We start from the raw sequence: 19,898 nt of genomic DNA on the forward strand, positions 1-19,898 counted from the left end.
GGATTATGGGTGTGTAAATAATTAGAAGTGTGATCTCACAGAGTGAAAAAACTTAGATTTAGGATTTTAGTATATAGTAATATATGAGAGCCAAGATAGAAGGTCTGAATGTCTGCCGACCACTGTTATCATGATGTTCAGGGATATTCTTACCTGCAGTTATTTATGTTCTGCAGTTTGGAAACCTCATGTCATATAGTTCATTTAAACTGTCCATGCTACTGGAGAGTATTCCTCCTGTTTGGCATTCTCAGCTTTCTTTTCCTTCTCTAGCCTAGACTGGAGTGCTTCAAAAGATAGCCTAAGTGACAAATCCAGCCCTCAGTGCCAAGCCATTTGGTCCCTAAATGAGTTTAGCAGATTGAAGGAAGTAATTGTGAGAAGCAGGATGTGAGGAGTACAAGGACATTTGCTGAAGTGTGTGTGTGATAGTGCTCTGTTCCTGGACATGCATCCATTTGTGTCTTTGTTAAGAGCCTTGCACATGGCATAGGTTTTAGTTGGTCTTGCAGAGAATACCACATTGGTCCTGTAAGTCATGAGGGTCACTAGTCCTGAGGGTCCACTAGTACCTCTGGGGAGTTAGTTAGAAATTAGCTGCCACATCCAACTCTGTTTCCTGCAAGAAGTATGGTGCCTCCTTCTCCTCCTTTGATTGAAACCTCAGGAAGGCCCATAGAGCTGAGAGGCTCTTGTGTGATCTGCTGCCAGGACCAGTGTTACCAGGTTTGTGTGATTAGGCTGCTGAGGACCAGTGTTACCAGGTTTGACTCAAACTATTTTAGAGAAAGAAAGAAAAAGAAAGAAAAAAATGGAAAAAAAAAAGGAAAAAAAAAAAAAAAACAAAAAAAGGAAAGGACTCTGAGTTCTAGGGATTCTGATTGCCTTGATATGAACTCAGCATTTTAACCGTACTGTTCTTTATGGAGAGCATTTTATTTACAGGGTGTGATTCCAGCCTGAGGCACTGTGGCCAATGCAGCTGGTCGCTTCTGCTGGGTGCTGAAGGCTGGTTTGGTGCTTTGTGATGGTTGGCCAGGTCAGTCTTGGCCAGTGGTCCAAGAGTTTCATAACACAGCATTTGTTCCTGGAGGCAAATAGTTTTCTTGCCAAATTGTACTCCAGTCAGCCATCCTGGAAAGTTGCAGTCAATTATCTTAGTCCAGATCTGTCAACAACAATTTAAGTCCTGTGATAAATAGAAAACAAAGCTCTCTTCCAGTGTCTAATCATATTGCCATGTTAATAAACTTAGATAATAGTTAAGCTGGACAAATAGTATGATTGGTATAGGAGGATGATGAAATTTGGAAAGACACATCAGCTTTTTAGCCACTGACAATTACTGACTTTCTCAAATCAGGTTTTGATTAGAAAGTTAAGGAAATAATGTTTATTTATGTTTATAAACTCCTGATATGAACAGACTGTAGTGTTTTCAAGATTATTTTCAAGATAATATAAGCCTAATTCTTTTCTTATCGTTGTAGGGAGACCATGTTTACGCAGGGTTTCTAAATTTCATGGTTTTAATTGCATTAGACCTGGACTATTGCTGTGTTTGTTCTGATACCCCTGCCAGGTTCTAAAGCATGGCAAATGGATGCCCACAAAGCCCTGTCCATTACTGAACACTAGGACCATAAGCCAAAATTTTTTCTTTGGGATTTGTAAGTGTACAAAAATAATTATCTGGTTTGACCCAAATTCTGGTGCTCACCATCCCCTTTATTTTGCTTTTTAATTGGAAGTGGCACTCCTTGAATGAAGCTATAACATACTTTGTGTATGTTAGAGAATTAACTTTTTTATTGCTGAACTTTGTTACGGTAGTGAACTGCAAAATAATATCTGTTGACATGGACTCTTTTTAAGTTCACTACCTACTCCAGAATATGAGCTTTTAATTTCTTGTACTGTTTCATTGCTTAGGGACCTGGAGGCTGACTAATGTAAGATGATAAGGCAGCTGTGACACTCGGATTTTATTCAACCAGAACAGAAGCAGTCTAGAATACAGATGTACATGGGCAGCACAGTGTGTAACAGACACAGACAGGGGTACAGAGTGGGGAACAGAGCAGAACTTGACACTGTGTAAGCAGTAGCCAAAACACTGATGTGTTACCAACAGTTTTTTAATCACAAATTCAAAACACACCACCATATGGTCTGCTGTGAAGAAAATTAACTGCATCCCAGTCCAATCCATTACAATGTAAAGAGCCCAATCAGTGTTCATATGCTGAAGCTTAAGCTCCAATAGAATGATTGTATATCTAATAAAAGATAGAAAGTACATATTTTCAGTTTTACAATCCATCCAATAAAATTTGACTTCCTACAAACACAAATGAAGTCACAAAATTTTTACACAATCATGAACGGCTTTTTAAAATTTTCTTTAAGCAACTGCATCCCTAATTAGAAAAAGTGAATTAATACCTGAATATATTGGATGTTTTAAGAAATGAAAATATAAAATAAAGTCTGTTTAAACTTATCTAAACTGTTAATGTGCTCTCAATTTTATTTTTACAGAATTCTATTTCACAATAAGTCTCCACTCTGTGTTATGTAGAACCTTTTAAAGGCATTCACATGAGCTTACCAGATAACTTGGCATGTATGTTTTGTTAAAGTCATCTCTATTTCTACAACAACTTCATGCTGTAAGTCTAATACTCAGAAGTATTTAATTATCCTAATTGTGTTTATTTGCTCTATCTTGGAGTTTCTGTAGAAGTGTCTGATTATTGCCTACAGATTATTTAATTATAGGATTACAGTTGCACTTCAGCTATAACCTTTAATACCACAAGTTCCTTCTTCAAATGGAAGAAGATTTCAAAGACTGGCACTTGAAAATGCAAAAAGGACCTAACATCTCAGTGACAGGAATGTTTTTTGTTTGTTTGTTTTATTTGCAGTGGAATGAAGTGTTTATTTGTTTCTCAGTTGATCTCAGACAATAAATGTGTGAGCAAAACTGCAGACACATTTCTTTTTGCGGTTCCAGATCCCTTATGCTTTAGAAGATTCAGGAGGCAGAGAATTTCTGAGCAAGACCTTAAGCTTTACTCTGTGTGTGGCCTGGCTTTTTACTTTACAGGGATGTGTTTCTGTTACACCCTGTTCAAGTTCCTACAGAAGGGCAAACTGCTGCATTTCCATAATCAGTGGAATTCTTTTGCTTCTATTCTGGACGTCAGGATTTCAAATTAATTTTCTAATAATGGTCTTTAGCAAGAGTATGCAGGATGAGGAAAAAATTTTTTTTTTTTCTTTTTAAAAAGTGCATCTGGAGGAAAAATATGCCAAGATATAAACTGAAGGTCAGTCTTGCTGAATGATGAATTCAGTTGAAGGTACTCATGCCCCAATTCAGTCATTTCTTCAGACACAGGAAAGCATGAAGAAATTTCCCAGGCAAGGATGAACTTTTCCTCATGCTCAGATTTCTTGCTGGGCTTGGGCATCAGTGCCCTGCAGATATCTCCTGTTAGTGGTATATATCTAGTCTTAGCAGAGCTGCTCCTGCTGGATTCTGGCTGCAAAAATAGCTTAGTAACATTTCTCTGATTTTTAGGAAATGAAATCTGTAGATTAGAGAATTATTATTGCTGCTACATGTGAAACTTACTCTCAATTTGAAACCACCCTTGTTCAATTCCAGCTTCAATGTGAAAAGCACACATGTGGCAATCAGCACCTAGTAGAGCTAAGTGGCATCACCCAACCTCTGCTGCATTTTCACATGGAAGAATGGCTACACTGGTGGTCAGAAATACATTTTCTCTCAGGGTTAGCTTGCCAGATATATCTCTGAAGCCTTCTGAAGCAGAACTGGTACCATTAATGAAAGCAGTTGCTGTGTCTTACAGACTTTTTCAGATGCTTCTGGTAATTACATGAACTCTCAGATGCCTCCCTTTTTTTGGATGCTTTTTTAAATCCCTGCCCACAAGGACAACACTGTGTCAGACTGAAAGGCTTTTCTCCCTGTTCTTTATTTTTTAACAAAAATCCCAATATCCTGATAAAAACCAGATCTCATTTCACAATGTGATATGTCTGCATCCTGCTTGTATGGGAATAAAATCCCCAGGTTTAATTTTTAGCATGGTGAATAATAGATATTTACACAAGTCCTATGCTTTGTTAATGGGATTTTTTATGCTGCTCCCTGAAACCTTTTTAAACACTCATACTGGTGATGTATTTTATTATGGTGTTACAGAAGACACCTTGGTAAAGTGAATTCTGATTCTGTATTCAGCAACATGAATCAGTCCCAGGGAACGGGCCCAACTCACCGTCTGTGTCTGTGCTGCATTGCTGCAGATAGTGGTCATGGGCTGTTGGCTCCTTATTTATGTGGCCATAAATTGCCTGTTTTGCTGACACTTTAAAGTAAATGAAGAAAAGCATCAGCGCTGCTGGCTTTCTGGCAGGAAGCCTAAGAGCAACGTGGTATGTGCCTTGTGTGCCTAACTAATGCCACTTCAATGGAAAGTTTTAATTAAGTTCATGTCTGTGTGTGCAGAGAAGAAATCAAAGGCATTTGGTAAAAAGAAAGTATATCTGCTCCAGAGTCTCTGAGAAGTAATTTGGTGGGAGCACTAAATGGCTTTCAATTAATTGGAAAATATTTTCTTAAATATTATCAGAAAGGACAAAAAGTCAGTCTGAAGGGAGGACTACAACATTATTCTGTAGATCTAACCCATTTCCCCCATACTTGTTGTAAGATGTCGTGGTAGTACAAGTTAGAGGAGTAGAGATTGTAAAACTAATCTGATATGTTGGATTTTATTGAGCTCCCTAATTGTAGTTATGAGAAGATCACTGGAAACTGGTTTGTCTGGAGCTAGTATTTTTGATTTGTCCTTTCTGTAGCAGTTTCTAATCTTGTAAACATCCAAAAATTCATTAATACAATTAAATTTTTTATAGCAAATATTTTATAACCAGGTAGCATATTAAAATTCTAGCTGTTGAAATTGAACTTATCACATGGGAATTTTAGCCTGATTTCCTCATTCTCACAGTTACAGGAAAAAAAGGGCCCTCAGTTCTCTTCTGTCTAGAGGGATTGCTCTTTATGAAAAAGAGAAGGTCTAAGGAGCAGAGATAAATAATTTACCACTAGGTATGGTCCATGATTTATTTTGGATAATGTTTGGTATATAATTTATTGTTCCATCTGCATTACAGCAAAGCTCAAAGTGGGCAACCCTTTTTTTTTGTATAGGGCTTGTTATGTCGTATCATATTTGCCTTAACCCCCTTAATCTTTTTAAGGCCTCTATGCAGAGTGCTTTCCACCCTTTTATCCATCTTTCAACCTAGGTAGAAAACTGCTTTATTGCTTACTAAATGTTTTTCCAGAAGAAATGGAGATTTCTCAACACCCAGTCTGAAACTCTGCAACAAACTCTATGAGGAGCTAGGGAAGACTACACAGCCTTAACTTTTGTCCCTGTTTGATCTTCCATCTCTAATGTAACTATGAGTTATTCTTTGCATTAAATAACCACAGTGAAAGAACAACACTTAAGCCTTGTCATGGTGAACACTTTTGTTCCCCTGTATGACATTGTTTAAAACAATGTTCTTCTGTGAACTGTACTGTCAGATGGAAGCTTCCCCCATTCCCAAAGCCCTCCCCCCCGCTTTTTTTTTTTTGTGTTTGTTTGTTTCTTAACATGGACCAGGTTATTTTCTGAACACAGAATTCTATGTCTGATTTCCTAATATCACAGAGATGTGACTCCTGGGACTGGAGTGTTGGAATAGAAGGACAGGAAGGGAAGATGAAGAAGGGTATCACCCTTTATGCCAATGACCAGCTGTACACAGAGCTCTGGGATGGATGAAGAGCTGACCAATGGCTTATGGGTCAGGACTAAAGGCAGGGCAGGGACAGGTGACATTATAGGGTCTGCTACAGGCCACCCAACCAGGAAAACCTGGTGGATGAGGCCCTCTGAGATAGAGAGGAGCAGCCTCATATTCTTACAAACCCTAGCTCTTATGGGGGGCTTCCACCAGCCTGACGTCTGTTGGAGGGAGAACTTAGCAGGGCATAAACAATTTAGGAGGTTCTTGGAAAGCATCCCTTCCTTCTCCAAGGGATAGAGGAGCCAGCAAGAAGAGGTGCTATGCTGGACCTTGTTCTCACCACACAAGAGAGGCTGGAGGGGAATGTGGAGCCCAAGGCCAGTCTTGTCTCCAGTGACCATGAAATATCATGTGTTCAATACTTTTTGGGACAGCAGGGTGAGTGCACAGCAATGTCACTGCCCTGGACTTCAGGAAAGCAGACCTTATCCCTCTTGAAGTACTCCTCTTGGTAAAATACCATGGCATAAAGACTCATAGGGAAGAGGAAATAAAGAAAACTGGTTGATATTCAAAGATCACCTTCAAACTCAGAAGAGATGCATCCCAACAAATAGGAAATCAAGACAAAAATGTTTGAAGCCTTGTGTGGATGAACAAGAAGCTTCTGGGTAAACTCAAACTCAGAAAAGAGTGTGGAAGCAAGGACTCTTGTCTCAGGAGGAATACAGAGAAATTGTCTGGGCAATCAGGGATCAAATGTGGAAAACTAAAACCCTGATAGAATCAAATCTAGTCAGGAACATCAAGGGCAACAAGAAAAGTTTCTATAGGAACATGAGTAATAAAAGACAGACTAGGGAAATTGCGGCCCCTCTCCAAAAGGAAATGGGAGACCTTGTTAACTGGGGTATGGAGAAGGTTGAGGTATCCAATGCCTCTTTTGTCTCAGTCTTCACCAACAAGTGCTCCAGGCACAATGCCCAAGTCACAGAAAGCCAAGTCACAGGAAGCAGGGGAATGAAGAACCACGTGCTGGAGGAGAAGATCAGGTTCAAGACTATCTAAGGAACACAAAGATGCACAAGTCTAGGGACTAGATGAGATGCATCCGTGGGACCTGAGGGAGTTCTCAGGGAAGTTTCTAAGCCACTATCCATAATACTTGAGAAGTCTGGTGAAGTTCCTACTGAGTGGAATGGGGGAAACATAACCCTTGGTTTTAAAAAGAAAAAAAAAATGGAGACCTGAGGAACTATAGGCTAGTCTGTCTCACCTCTGTGCCTGGCAAGATCATGGAGCAGATTCTCCTGGAAACTGTGCTTAGGCACATACAAAGTAAGGATGTGGTTGGTGACAGACAATACAGTTTCATTGAGAGCAAATCATGCCTGAAAAATTTGGTGGCCTTCAATGATGGGGTTACAGTGTTGGAGGATAAGGGAAGGGTAATGGATGTCATCTACTGGGACTTGTGCAAAGCATTTGACACTGTCCCACATGACATCCTTTGTCTCTAACATGGAGAGCCATGGATTTGATGGATGCACCATTTGGCGAGGATGCACATTCCTTGGTGAGGAACTGGATGGTTGGTTAAACTCAAAAAGTTGCTGTTGAGGGCTCAACATCCATGTGCAGAGCAGTGACAAGTGACATTTTGCAGGGGTCAGTATTGGACTGCTGCTGTTTAACAGCTTTGTTGAGGACATGAGCAGGGTCATTGAACCTGGCAGGCACTCTTGGCAGGTTTGACAATCACACCAAACTGTGTGGTGTGGTTGACATACTGGAGGGAAGGGATGCCATCCAGAGGGACATGAAAAAGCTTGAGAAGTGGGCCCATTCAAACCTCATGAAGTTCAACAGGGCGAAGTACAAGGTACTGCACAAAGATTGCAGCATCTTCCTGCGCAGAGGATGGATTGAGAGCAGCCTGGAGGAAAAGGACTTGGGATTATTGGTGAATCAACAACTTAGGATGTGCTGACAATGTGTGTTTCCAGCCCAGAAAGCCAAATGTGTCCTGGGCTGCATCAAAAGCAGCATGGGCAGCAGGGCAATGGAGGGGATTCTGCTCCTTGGCTCTGCTCTTGTGAGATCCCACCTGGAATTTTGTCCAGCCCTGGTGTCACTAACACAAGAAGGAAATGAACTTCTTGGAACAAGTCCAGAGAAGAGAAGCAAAGATGGACAGAAGGCTGGAATACCTCTACTCTGAAGTCAGGCTGAGAGAGCTGGGGACTGTTCAGCCTGGAAAAGAGAAGGCTCATAGCACCTTTCAGCACCTAAAAGAGGGGCTATGGAAGAGCTGAAGAGGGACTTTTGACAAGGACATATGAATAAGGGATAATGGATTTAAACTGCCAGGGGGTAGGTTTAGATTAAATATAAGGAAGAAATTCCTTACTGTGAAGATGTTGAAACCATGGACCAGGCTGCCCAGAGAAGTTGTGGGTACTTGGAAGTGTTCAAGGCCAGGCCAAATGGAGTTTTGAGGCACCATGGTCTAGCAGGAAGTGTCCCTGCCCATGGCACAGGTATTGGAACTAGATGACTCTTCCAACCCAAACCTTTCTGTAATTCTATTCTAATGTCCTTATTCCTGCTATTGTTATGAAAATGTGAGTCTGAAGACTGAAATATGTAAAGCTTCCTTCTTAGCCTATATACTTCTTTCAAATGTATATAGTAGATAGGGGGTCTCCTGGCAAGGGGAGAAATAAATGCAACAGATGCACAGTAAGAGCAAAAAAGCTATGAGAGTAGTTCCAAGAATTGAAGATGGCATTAAAAGGTTATTTACCACGTGGCAAATAATTGCATTTTGCTGACTTTTATTACTGTGAGAGATGAGAAATATTTTGGCATTTATTATGATAAGCAAGTTGTAAACAGAATCATCTTGTTTCTCTGGGTATTATGGAGCAATACTAGATGCCTCCACAGCTCATGACAAAGACAGGAATCCTTATTAACAACATAGAGAAAATCCAGAAACCAGAAAAATTATGTATCTTGGAGTATTCCAATTAAAGTAATGAATGCTGTGGTCTTAAAACGTTTATAAGATAATTGCTTCACATTAAGGTAGAGCAGTGGTCCTGTTCAGAGTGCAGGAAGACATGAGGAACATTGCCCTTGCCCATAGACTGGCTTGCACACAGTTCCTCAGGCAGTGCACAGACAGGCTCTGGAATGTTTTGCAGCAGCATGTGAATGCTAATACTTTCAGAAAATGTCCAAATCCCAGGGTTTTTTTAATGGGAAGGTGGTTAAACACTGAAAGAGTTTGTCACAAGATTGTCTGGTCTCTGTCCCAGCAGACAACCAGAGCTGACTGTGGCCCTGAGCAGTCTGCTGCAGCTGAGCTGGCTCTGGGTGGGGAGGATCCCAAGAGGCCCCACCAGCCCCAGCGACCTTCTTGCAGGGTCCTTCTTGCAGAAATACCACTACAATAAAAAAACTCTGAGCCCCAGATTTCTGGAAGCAATGAGGCTTTGTCCTACTGTTTGTCCTGCTGATTACCACTGCCTGTATTGATTTCTGTCTCAGGGCTGGTTTTGGCCACTGTCCCAGAGGATGCTGATGCTGGGCATTGGTCTGATCCAGCATGGATGTCCTTGCATATATTAAGAGGATATTGGGCTAGATTGCAGATAAGGAGTAAGTCTAACTGTGGAGGACAGATTATATAGGAGAGGAGACAATGCAGCTACACCTGTGATCCAGTCAGGGTGGCCCAGGAAGAGTCCTGACACCAAGATTTTGCATGAAGTTTTGTTTTCTTATCAGTTCTATGATGTAAGGCTGGGGGGCCCTCCTCTTTGAGGACACTTTGAAGATCCTGAATGCTTTGGTGAGGAGTCTGTGTAGCTGTGCAGCAGCAATGGGGACCATCCAACTAATGCTGTGCTGTGCTGTGGAGAGTGAGAGCTGCCAGAGCTAGCCTAGCACTGGCACTAGCACTGGCACTGGCATTGGCACTGAAGGAACAGGAAAATAAGTTAATTCCAGTTAAACCTGAGTGTGACATTACCACTCTGAGATAAGGGTTACTATTTCTAGCAGCAAACAACTAGTGGTTTGGCTGGCAGTAAAAAGACAGCATTACCTTTGAAAGGGGAATGTGGCTTTTGCAAATGGAGCAAGAGTGGCTTAAGGACAGGCATGCCTACCAAAAAATACTGTTTTATTGAATAATTTTTATGAAGAGCATTAGCAGCAGAAAGAATAACAAGCTGCCCCATAATCTTACTGTGTCTGTCTATAGGAGATCCAGATGCAATCATGGCTTGTGTCAGGTAGCTTTTTGCCTCTGGTGTCACAAGGGTCTCTGTGCTATCAGAAACAGCTCTGTCTTACTTTCACTTTCCAGGCACGTGTGTTTCCTCATGTCAAAACTGCCCTTTAGACCTGCCCCTCTGCAGTATGAGTTATGCCAGTAGAGATCCAGGATGCTTGTACTGAGAGATGAGCTGCTGCTTGCAGCATCTTTAGTACAATGATTGACTTGCATTGTCTGAATTGGTTCCAGTTCACAAAGCTGACATTTATTTAACATCAGAGTTAACCATCAATGTCCTTAACAGAGTTAGTCTGGTTTTCATGTTTTAATAATTGTGAACAGCATGGAACCCCAGGTAGATTCCTTTCAAGGTAGATTCATTAGGGCAAAAAAAAAAAAGATCATTAGTGGCTGGTAAGAGATTGTTTCTCGGTGAGATAAACACAAATTCAGATGTGCTTTGAACTGTCAGTGTAGGCTTGCTTCAATGACAAAGGGAGCGGGTGAGCTGTGGTATCCTGATTATTCTTTTTACTTTGGTTTAAAAAAAAAAAACTTTGAAAACCACAAAGTGTTGGAAATATACTGTCCTATCCACTAATGAGCAGTAGAAGTAATGAGATATCTCGAAACTCCCTCAGTGTCCACACACTTAGCAGATACTTGTCTGAACTTCATGTAAATCTTTTCAAAGTGATGCCTGGCTTTGGGGTCAGGAGAGAAATACTGGAAGTAGTTTCCATCTATTTCAGTCATTCAGTGACTCATGCTGAGTGGCAAGACCAGATCAGATCTGGGTATCTATTATGTTTTGTGATGAGCATATGAGATGGTCTCTTCTAGTCTCTTCTAGATTCTCCCCTAGTCCATGGGCAACATTCATAAAGCCAGGATGAGGAAAGTTTGCTGAGAACCATTTGTTTGCAAGAAAAAAAATTATCTGAAGGAATAAGTTCTATGTGGAAATATCCTCACATGTAGGGTTGTGCAGTAGTGGTAATGGTCGAGTGCCAGCTTGCCCATAAAATTATCTATTTCCCTGAAACCCCTTCAAGAGAATTTCATGCAGAGTGTGGGGTCTGCCTCTCTTTTTTCCCCTTCTGGTCAATAAGGGCTCTGCTCACATGTAGAGCTCTGGCTGGAGCTGCAAGGGAATCCTTATTCCTTATTGATTTAAAGGTTGTATTTAATAGAGGCTTCCTTAAAGCAAACTGGCCTTTGGTGAAGCACAACAGCTTTCTGTGTCTTTTACCTCCTGTTTGCATTGGCACCCTGAAATACATTTGTTTGAAAAAGTGTATAGTCCCTTTCTTAAAAAAAAAAGAAAAAAAGAAAAAAAAAAGAGAGAGAGAGAGAAAGAAAAATGAAAAGATTTGTCATTCTCTGTATCTTACTTATCAGAAGCACTGCCTTGTGCACCATGCCATTGAGAGAAAAAAATTCTGAGCTCTTCATTTTTCTATACTTCTTACCTTGTGACATTTTCTCACAGGAAATATTCACAGCACATGCAAATATTGAGAGTTTGGTCTCAATCCTTGTGACTAGCAATGAATAAGATATATGTGGTTTCTATCTCAGAAAAAGCTGATCATGTGCTTCCTTTAATAATGAAAGTTGTTTAAGTCTGAAGATCTTGTCTAGCTAATATGATTATTTTAGTTTTAAATTGACCACAGAGCTGAACATATTCACGTGAAGAGCCTCACTAAACAGCCTGTATATAAAAGAGTGCAGATATCAGCATGTGATTATGAAATACTCAGCATACAGGCTGATAATCAGATTTTTTTTAAAGTGATTGTTTTCTTCCCCTCAAATACCTCTCTAGATTCTGTCTAGTCCATCTTGTGAAAGTTTCTGAAAGCAAATTTATGGGAAGAGATTTGTCTCCACAGAATTCATTTCTGTCAGTTCTGTAAGTTTCCCTGTGTTTTGCTGAAATTTGGTGCATATTTGTAAAAGTGACTGTTACATACGTAACATTAATGGAGGATTTGACAGATTATTCTGTTCTGTTCAGGCCTTTAATTCAGGAAAAATTATCTGTCTGAGAAAAGGAATTGAACTTTATACAGATTTTCTAATGAAGTCCTATGGTCTCTGTTGTTTATGATGGCCTAGGATTTAATCCTCCCTCTCCTCTCTCTTTAGTTTTGTTCATTCTTATAGTCTGTAATTATGGAAGAGTTGGTTTGGAAGAATATTATGTTTTATTTTGTGATTATATTGAAAATCCAAATGAAATCTTATCTACATATATAATTCATCCATTACAATGTGTTACTAGAATGGAAATGCTGTCAGCTACAAACTAAGAAGAGATCTAGGCTGCAGATTTTTTATCCTGTGGCTCTGTGCATCTGTAACATTGCTGCTGTTTCACAGAAGATTTGTGTCATTGGCTGAATCCTAGGACCACTGAAGTAACTTGCAAACTGCCACTGGAAATGGGGCTTTTCTTATCTTGAATGGTGGCCAGAGCCCTTTGTAGTTCTCTCTTCTCTGCTCCCCATGCAAGACTCTCAGTGGGGATTAAAGCAGGGCCAGGAAGGGATTGTAGAAAAAAAAGCTGCAGTACTAAATAGGTATTTGAATGCATAATTATTTAATAGTCTTCTTATTTGTAGTTTTCTAGGATGCTTAAACCATCTCATACAGGTACACCTGGGCTGATTTATATGATCTCAATATTCCTATTATAATTGAAATGAAGCTAAGGAGGTTCAAGACCTCAATAGCTGCTGCTATTTTATGATATTTAATTATTTAATGGTTTATATGTATATCTAATATATGTCTACCTCAGCTTTTTTTCTTCAAACTTTAGGAAGAGTTTACAGTCTTAGTTTAGATCACATTACTTCTAATAATATTGATTTGATGCCTCTATAAGGTAGATAACAGACTACTATTGTAAATTGTATTGGTGGGACTTGATGATTTTGATTTCAGGTTTTTTCCAAAATGGATCCCACAGGAAGACCAGCCAGTCCTGCTACTTCACAGTTCAGGGTTATTGCTTTAGGTGGCTTTAGGTGGCTGCCTATTGATTTTGTTGTGTTTGGCAGATCCAGACACGTTGGACTTGCTGTGTGTTCATAGCAGGCAAATGTGCTGCTTTCATAATTCCAGTACTGGCAGAATTGCTGTCAGGAATGTGGAATTAGCCACTTTTAACAGTTCAGCAGATGAAAGCATCCCTGTATACACTGACAGCCTGCAGTGCTGCTTGTCTAGTAAGAATGGATGGATTAACACCACCCCTTGGGTTAAGTCCTGGAGAAAACCAAATATATATCCTCTGCACACAAAGTGTGGTAGAGAAGTATTTTGTGCAGGTAACCAATCTACTCAAGGACTCTTTAATAGTATTTGCAGATGGAAGGAATTAGTTCCCTTTTTCAGAGTTAGTGTTATTATCACATAATTAAAACACTACCTGTTTGTTTCTTCCACTGGGATAATTCATTGATTCACCTATTTTAGCTGCTCATTTATAGTGATCTAGTGTTATGTGTTTTCAGAGGTTGTTATTGTATGCCTGCTGAGTGCTTGCAGTGCTGGATATTTAACATTAACTAAAAATCCTAGTCTTCTACCTCATTCATGGGAAGAATGTTCTTGTGACTACTGTTTGTGGTCTTGTTTCTCAGAAATACTTTGTATTCTAGAATTTCACCTAATGTGTGTTTAAATACATAACGTGAAAATTTAATCAGTTTACTGATTCATATCTGCTTTTGAGCGGTTTTTAAATTTTAAAAAAATCAAGAACACAAAGCAACATCCAGAGTATTTTGGATAGCAAGTTAAAAGTTAGAAAAAAGCATCTAGCATTGAGCTGGAAGCTGTAGTTTTAGAAAACATCTAGAGCCAAAATAACTGCTCACCTCTGGCAAAAGAGGGAGAGAGGGAGGTTTTGCCTTCTCCTTTTTGTGCTCTCCTTAGCTCACTCCCCTTCTCCTGCCACTTAAGCAAGTGTCAGGACCCTGCAGATGGGTGCTACTCCTTAAAACAGCAGAAGCCCATCTTGGGGCAGTCACATTTGTCACTGCAGGGTGAGGTGCCTGGCCTGGCATCCAGCGTCAGGGCAAAGGGAAGGTGGAGGGCTGGTGCAGCCGTGGTGGTGGAGAGCAAGCAAAACCCCACCAGATTTTGGAGGTTGCACTGTGAGCTGCTCCCTGTTTTAGGCTGAAACAATTAGATTTTCCGTTTTAATTTAAAACACCATTTAAAAATCTTAGAATAGAACAGAATAGAATGGCAAGTTCAGTTGGCAGGGACCTGCAGCGATCATCAACTCCCTGACCAGTTCAGGGCTGACCAAATGTTAAGGCAAGTTTTTCAGTGGATTGGCCAAAAGCCTCTAAAACATTGACAGGCTTGGGGCATTGACCACCTCACTGGAAGCATGTTCAGTTTTTTATCACCTCTCTGTAAAGAAATGCTTCCAAGTGTCCCTCTGAACCTCTGCTGACACAGCTTTGAACCATTCCCGCACTTCCTGTCAGTGGATACCAGGAAGATGTGAGAAGGACCTCCCCTTTTGCTCCTCAGGAAGCTGTGGAGCTCGATGAAGTCTTTCCTCAGCCTCTCTTTTTCCAAAGCAGACAAAACCAAAATCCTCAGCTGCGGCCCCAAAACGATCTTGTCAGGAGTGGGATTCGAACCCACGCCTCCAGGGGAGACTGCGACCTGAACGCAGCGCCTTAGACCGCTCGGCCATCCTGACCCACGTGGGGAGCCGCGGCGGCGCTGTCTCTGTCTATCTGTGGGTATTTGCTGTGATGCAATGTTGTCTTCTACACACTGCGGGTGTTCAAAAAATATTCGAAATGAGAGCGTATTTTGTGTTGGCTCTGGTAACCATAATAACTGATGTGTATTTAAACATGCAGCCGTTGCATTCTGTGAGTGAGTGTTAGTGTGTGGAGAAAGAAGCAGGTACTTTTGCACGTTTATTACATATGCCACGAAGCAGACATTTGAAGCTGTGCAGAAATTAATAAAAATGTGGTATGCAGTATGTTTCACAAGGACATTGCTTAAGGCTGATTTGTTTCCTGTAATGTCTACGAAAATCCCCCTGGGACATGTACAAGTTATCCATGGTAAGAATTCTCTCATATTTGAAAGGGGACTGTGACACTGAAGCAAATTGCATGTCTCCTTGATGAAGGTTTTTTTTCAAAAGAATTCATGTGCTTGAAAACTGAATCTAGGAACCTCTAAGTATACAAATTTGGTCAAGATTCAGGAGTTAAAGTAAATATGAAAGAGAAGGGGGGGGTCTGCTTGTTTGGAAGCATCAGGTTAAAGTGCAGTGTCTTTTTTTGGAATATAAACTAACTAGAGAAAAAAAATTGAAATGGGACAACCAGAAACTGTCAGAAATGGCAATAAAATATTTTTATTTTAAATAAAAATGAATAATATAATTCCTGTTAATTATATAATTAAACTGCTTCATAAGTTTCTAAGGAATCATTAAATAATTTATAAGAAAATATTTAATTCATAGATTAAATTAATAAATTTATACATTATGAAATGAAAATTATATATAAAATTACAGCATGAATAAAAATATCATATAAGTTATAAGTTTTAATAATATATATAAACTATATTAAAATATATAAATGTATAGAAATTTAATACATAAATCATATATTTATAATTTTATATTAAATTATGTAGTAATTTCTTAGAACCTTAAGAAGCAGTATTTTCCCATGACAAAAAAAGGCAACTGTCTCTACTAGATTGGCCAAAAATTGGTACTGGTTTTATCTGATACTGTTTATCTGATGCTTCTGTATGGAGAAAGCAGTTTTCTGGCACCAGTTTTTCAATGTTTTTCTCTCTGGGGAGCCCAAAGTGCTGGGCCCAATACTTTGGTGCCGTCTCATGGGTACTGAGTTGAGAAAATGACTTGTCTTGACCTACTGGCCATGTCCTTCTTTGGAGACACACAAGAGTTGACTGGACAAGGCTCCCTCTCACCCTGACTTCAGAGTCAGTCCTATCTTCAAAACTGACTTTGCTTTGAGTGAGGCTTTAGAGCAGGTAAGTGCTACAGGTCCCCTCAAACCTGAACTCTTTTGTGATTCTACAGCTATGTGCCATAACTTTGGACAATTTTATGTAACAGTGTTTGTGAATTGAGAGTATTAGTGCTGTATCTTAGATGTGCTGTAACGTGTCCTGAACCTTTGCACTTTTATCCTTGTATTCATTCTAGGGCAACAAGCAGTCTTGTCAGAGGCCTAGCAGAATGAAAAGATGAGCCTGTAACCAATATTCTTGTGACATACTGGAGATGTTGTGCTTCTTCTTGTGTTGGGAGTCAGGAGTTATGCTGTAATTTATGCTCCATTTCAGCAGTCTTGGTTGACTTACCAGAAGATGCAATTTTCTCATATTTAGAATTAGTAATGTATTTAAATTCTATAGAAACAGGGCTTTGGAAAGGTCACAAAACAAGTTTAGATGTGCTGAAATAAGAGTCTTTTTTAGCCAATGTGGTGCTGTTTGTTTGATTGGGTGGTTGGTCTTTTCTAAACAATAGCTGGTGGACTGATCAGAACTTTTTCCAGCTTTGGTATATAGCAAGATGAGCAGAGTGCAATAAGCAGGAATAGAGATGGCAGAAATTTGACCATAAAAGTCTACTCACAATGTAGTAGAACATTCTGTAAAGCTCCAGAATGAGCAGCAGTTACAGCCTACACTCTCTGCTGTCGGCACAGAGCTTTCTGGGTCTTCAGCCAGCAGCTCCAAAACTTTTTGTTCCCTACTTCAAGATATATTGATGATGTAAAACTGGCTGAATATTTCTTGAATTACTGGGAAATTAACTGAATAGGTCTTAAATTAAATCAAGCCTAAGTCGTAAAGATAACATTACCCATTGACTTCTAGACTGGTTGATCACACAGGAAAGCATAACTAAGTGCATACCAAACATACAGTGATCTTGGTGAAGAATCTGCTCAAGTCTACTCCTGGACAGCTCTGCCTTAACATTCTGGGGAATTTTTTGGCTCGGAACTTCATTAACTACAGAGCTAATGATCTGTAGCATTAGCTCTGTTCCCTAAAAATCTGCAGATCTGGCTGACTTGCTGGTTAAAATGTAGTGGTACTCGGTATGCGGTTGCCATCCTGACTGAGCTCTAGTAAGTGAACTGAAAACCTCAATAAAAAGGTCATATTTAAAAAGATGTATGTATTCCCCATATCCTTTGGCACAGACTTATGTAGCTGCCTGTCCATCACACATTCAGACTCATCAGACACGAGGCTGGAGGTTGTTGTGCTGCAGGATGCTGATGGGCCCAGTAGATGTGTTCCTATCCAGTGAAAATAAAGTCCCTGGGATGTAAAGTGCCCATTGAAAGGGTTTGCACTGCTGGTTCCCGAGTACATGTTGTGATGATAGCAGATGAAGAAGAAACTCTTTGGCAAAGGCATCACTGCTGATAGTTTCTCATATTGAAAGTTTCTCGTGTAGTAATCATCTTTGCCTTTGCCGGTGCCCAGGCTAACCAGTGATTTGCACTGCTGTCAGTGTATAGCAGCAGTTGATGAATTTAAGTGCTGGGTCCAAAAGTGCTGGAGATAAAAGGCATCACATATGAGAGGCGTCTCTCCCACCTTTGCTTATCCCTCCTGTTACTCAGTAGCCCTTCCTTGGACATTTTGGGTTTCTGTCCTGCTTCAAGTAAATCTCACAAAGTCAGAGCACCTTTTGTGCCTTTCTTGCTTCAAATAGGAAAGTCACTTTCCTCCTTATGTTTCACGTGTCTCCCTGGGGCCCTGAAAGAATTCAAAAAGAATGACTGTGTCCAATGGAACTGATGCCTCTCCCTCCAAAAAGAAAATGGAGCATGTTATATGGGTGATATTGAGATTAAATGTGGTTAAATGGAGACTTGACTTTCAATAATGATGCCTTTCCCTGTTCTTATAACTCCACATTTTGCCCCTAGTTCTGCAAAAGCACATGTGCTTGACTTTACAGGTATCTCTAATCCTGTTGTCAGGCCTTTTTTAGTTGCACAAAGAGAAATACAAAGAGATGCAGAGACTCAAAATGTTGTCAAGGAGGTGGGAAGCTCTCTTCCTGCCCCCTGTAATCTTTAGGGATCAGACTCATTAATGTGAAAAAAGTATTTATATCAGTATCATAAAGACACAATAGTCTGGAAACAAGATTGCTCTGTGTCAGAACCATGTTGTCTCAGATGCCAGCTGCCTTTGCAGCAGAACTCCAAGCTGAGTTGTAGTCACAGGTAGGAATAGTAATAGAGGCTTTTTCCTGGGTACATTTCCTCTGTTCCAGTGGGAATTAGCGATCTGAGAGGCACAACTGAGAAAAAAAAGTAATCATCTTACTCTATTCAAAGTATGTTGAGAATCATCTTACTCAATTTAATGGTAATATTAGATAACTCATCCTCAAAACACCTTATAAGCAAGAATACTCATAAACCTCCTTTGAATTAAGTACAATCCCTTAAATTCCCCAAATAATATCTTCCTTTTGAAGATATAAAGCATATTAAATGTGTGGAACCATGTGGTGTTTATAGGAGATCAGGAATACTAGAGAAGGCTGGCATAGCATGTCTGCTCTGTCTGTGATAATGGGAGAAGATGCCTCAGGAGCATATGTTATCAGCAGGATCCAGAAGAGATACTGCATCAATGTGGGAGGTGGGGGAGGTAGGATTCCTTCTATTCCCCTTGGTATGGATGCTGAGTATCAGCTTTTCTTTCCTCCCAAATCACTATTTAGTCAGGAATGTGAGCACCAGCTGGAGAATTCATTGCTTTGTCATTGCTGTCTGTTGAGTTGGAATAATTTTTTTCTTAAGACTTTTAACTCCAAGTGGAATTGAGGAGTTCTTACAAACAAAAAGATAGAACTGCCTTTATGTCTTTATGTCTCATGTCTGCTGTTCACAAAGTCACAGGTGTGGGCTTTTGTTCCTGTGAGGGTAGTCAGTGGATTTTTTCTCTGTTTTCACTTGAACATGCTCAGATGAAGGCCTGAGCTCAGTTCTATTCCTAACCTGTCCTCTTCCTGTCTAGTAACCATCAACTCCCGTGGATGGAAGTAGTTTCATTTATGGTTATCAGTACAGGATATGGATGGGGTACAGAGTATCAGAATATCAGTACAGAGTTATTTAACAAGGCTGCAGTAAAAGGTAACTTGATAGCTGACACTGGGGCAGAACTTAACCTGCAAAATCCTAATTACTAATTGATGAGTAAGCATCTTACCTGACTTTCAGCTTCCAGCTCAAGTGTTCAGCAGTGAAAAATATCCTTGTGCTTGTTAAGAAAAGTAAAAAAAGAAAAGAACCTGTAAATCATTGGAGATGTGATAAGCATGGAAAATTACAGTGACAGAATAACTATATTTTATTGTAAACAAGGACTTTACTTTTATATAACAAATTCCTAAAATATTTGAAGCACAACTGCATATTTCTACTCTATTAAAGTTCTGTCCTTATTTGTAAAGCCAATAGAAAACAAACTATTGAACTGGAAGGAGTCTTGTCAATTATTTATATTAAATGAATCAGATGATGTTGTGTATCCCAGACTCTCAAGTGGAAAAAATCCCGTGACAAAAGTAGTTTATCACATAACCTCTGGTGGAGGCCCTGTGTCCTCTCTTGGCAGTTCCCAGGAAGGCTGAGACATGGTAGAGAAGTTTTAGCTTAAAGAGGGCTGAATGGGGTTT

The 19,898-nt window shown here is 39.9% G+C and overlaps 1 protein-coding gene and 1 non-coding gene across 8 annotated transcripts in view; one reads left to right on the top strand and one right to left on the bottom strand.

Annotated features, from left to right (window-relative positions):
- OXR1 (oxidation resistance 1) overlaps nt 1-19,898 on the top strand; it is a 259,358-nt gene that overhangs the window by 35,625 nt on the left and 203,835 nt on the right. The gene's annotated exons all lie outside the window — the stretch shown is intronic.
- TRNAL-CAG lies at nt 14,785-14,867 on the bottom strand. Its single transcript has one exon. It is a non-coding gene; the product is annotated as a tRNA-Leu (tRNA).

This window comes from Motacilla alba, chromosome 2 (assembly GCF_015832195.1).
Source record: "Motacilla alba alba isolate MOTALB_02 chromosome 2, Motacilla_alba_V1.0_pri, whole genome shotgun sequence".
In the NCBI taxonomy this organism is placed as follows: domain Eukaryota; kingdom Metazoa; phylum Chordata; class Aves; order Passeriformes; family Motacillidae; genus Motacilla; species Motacilla alba.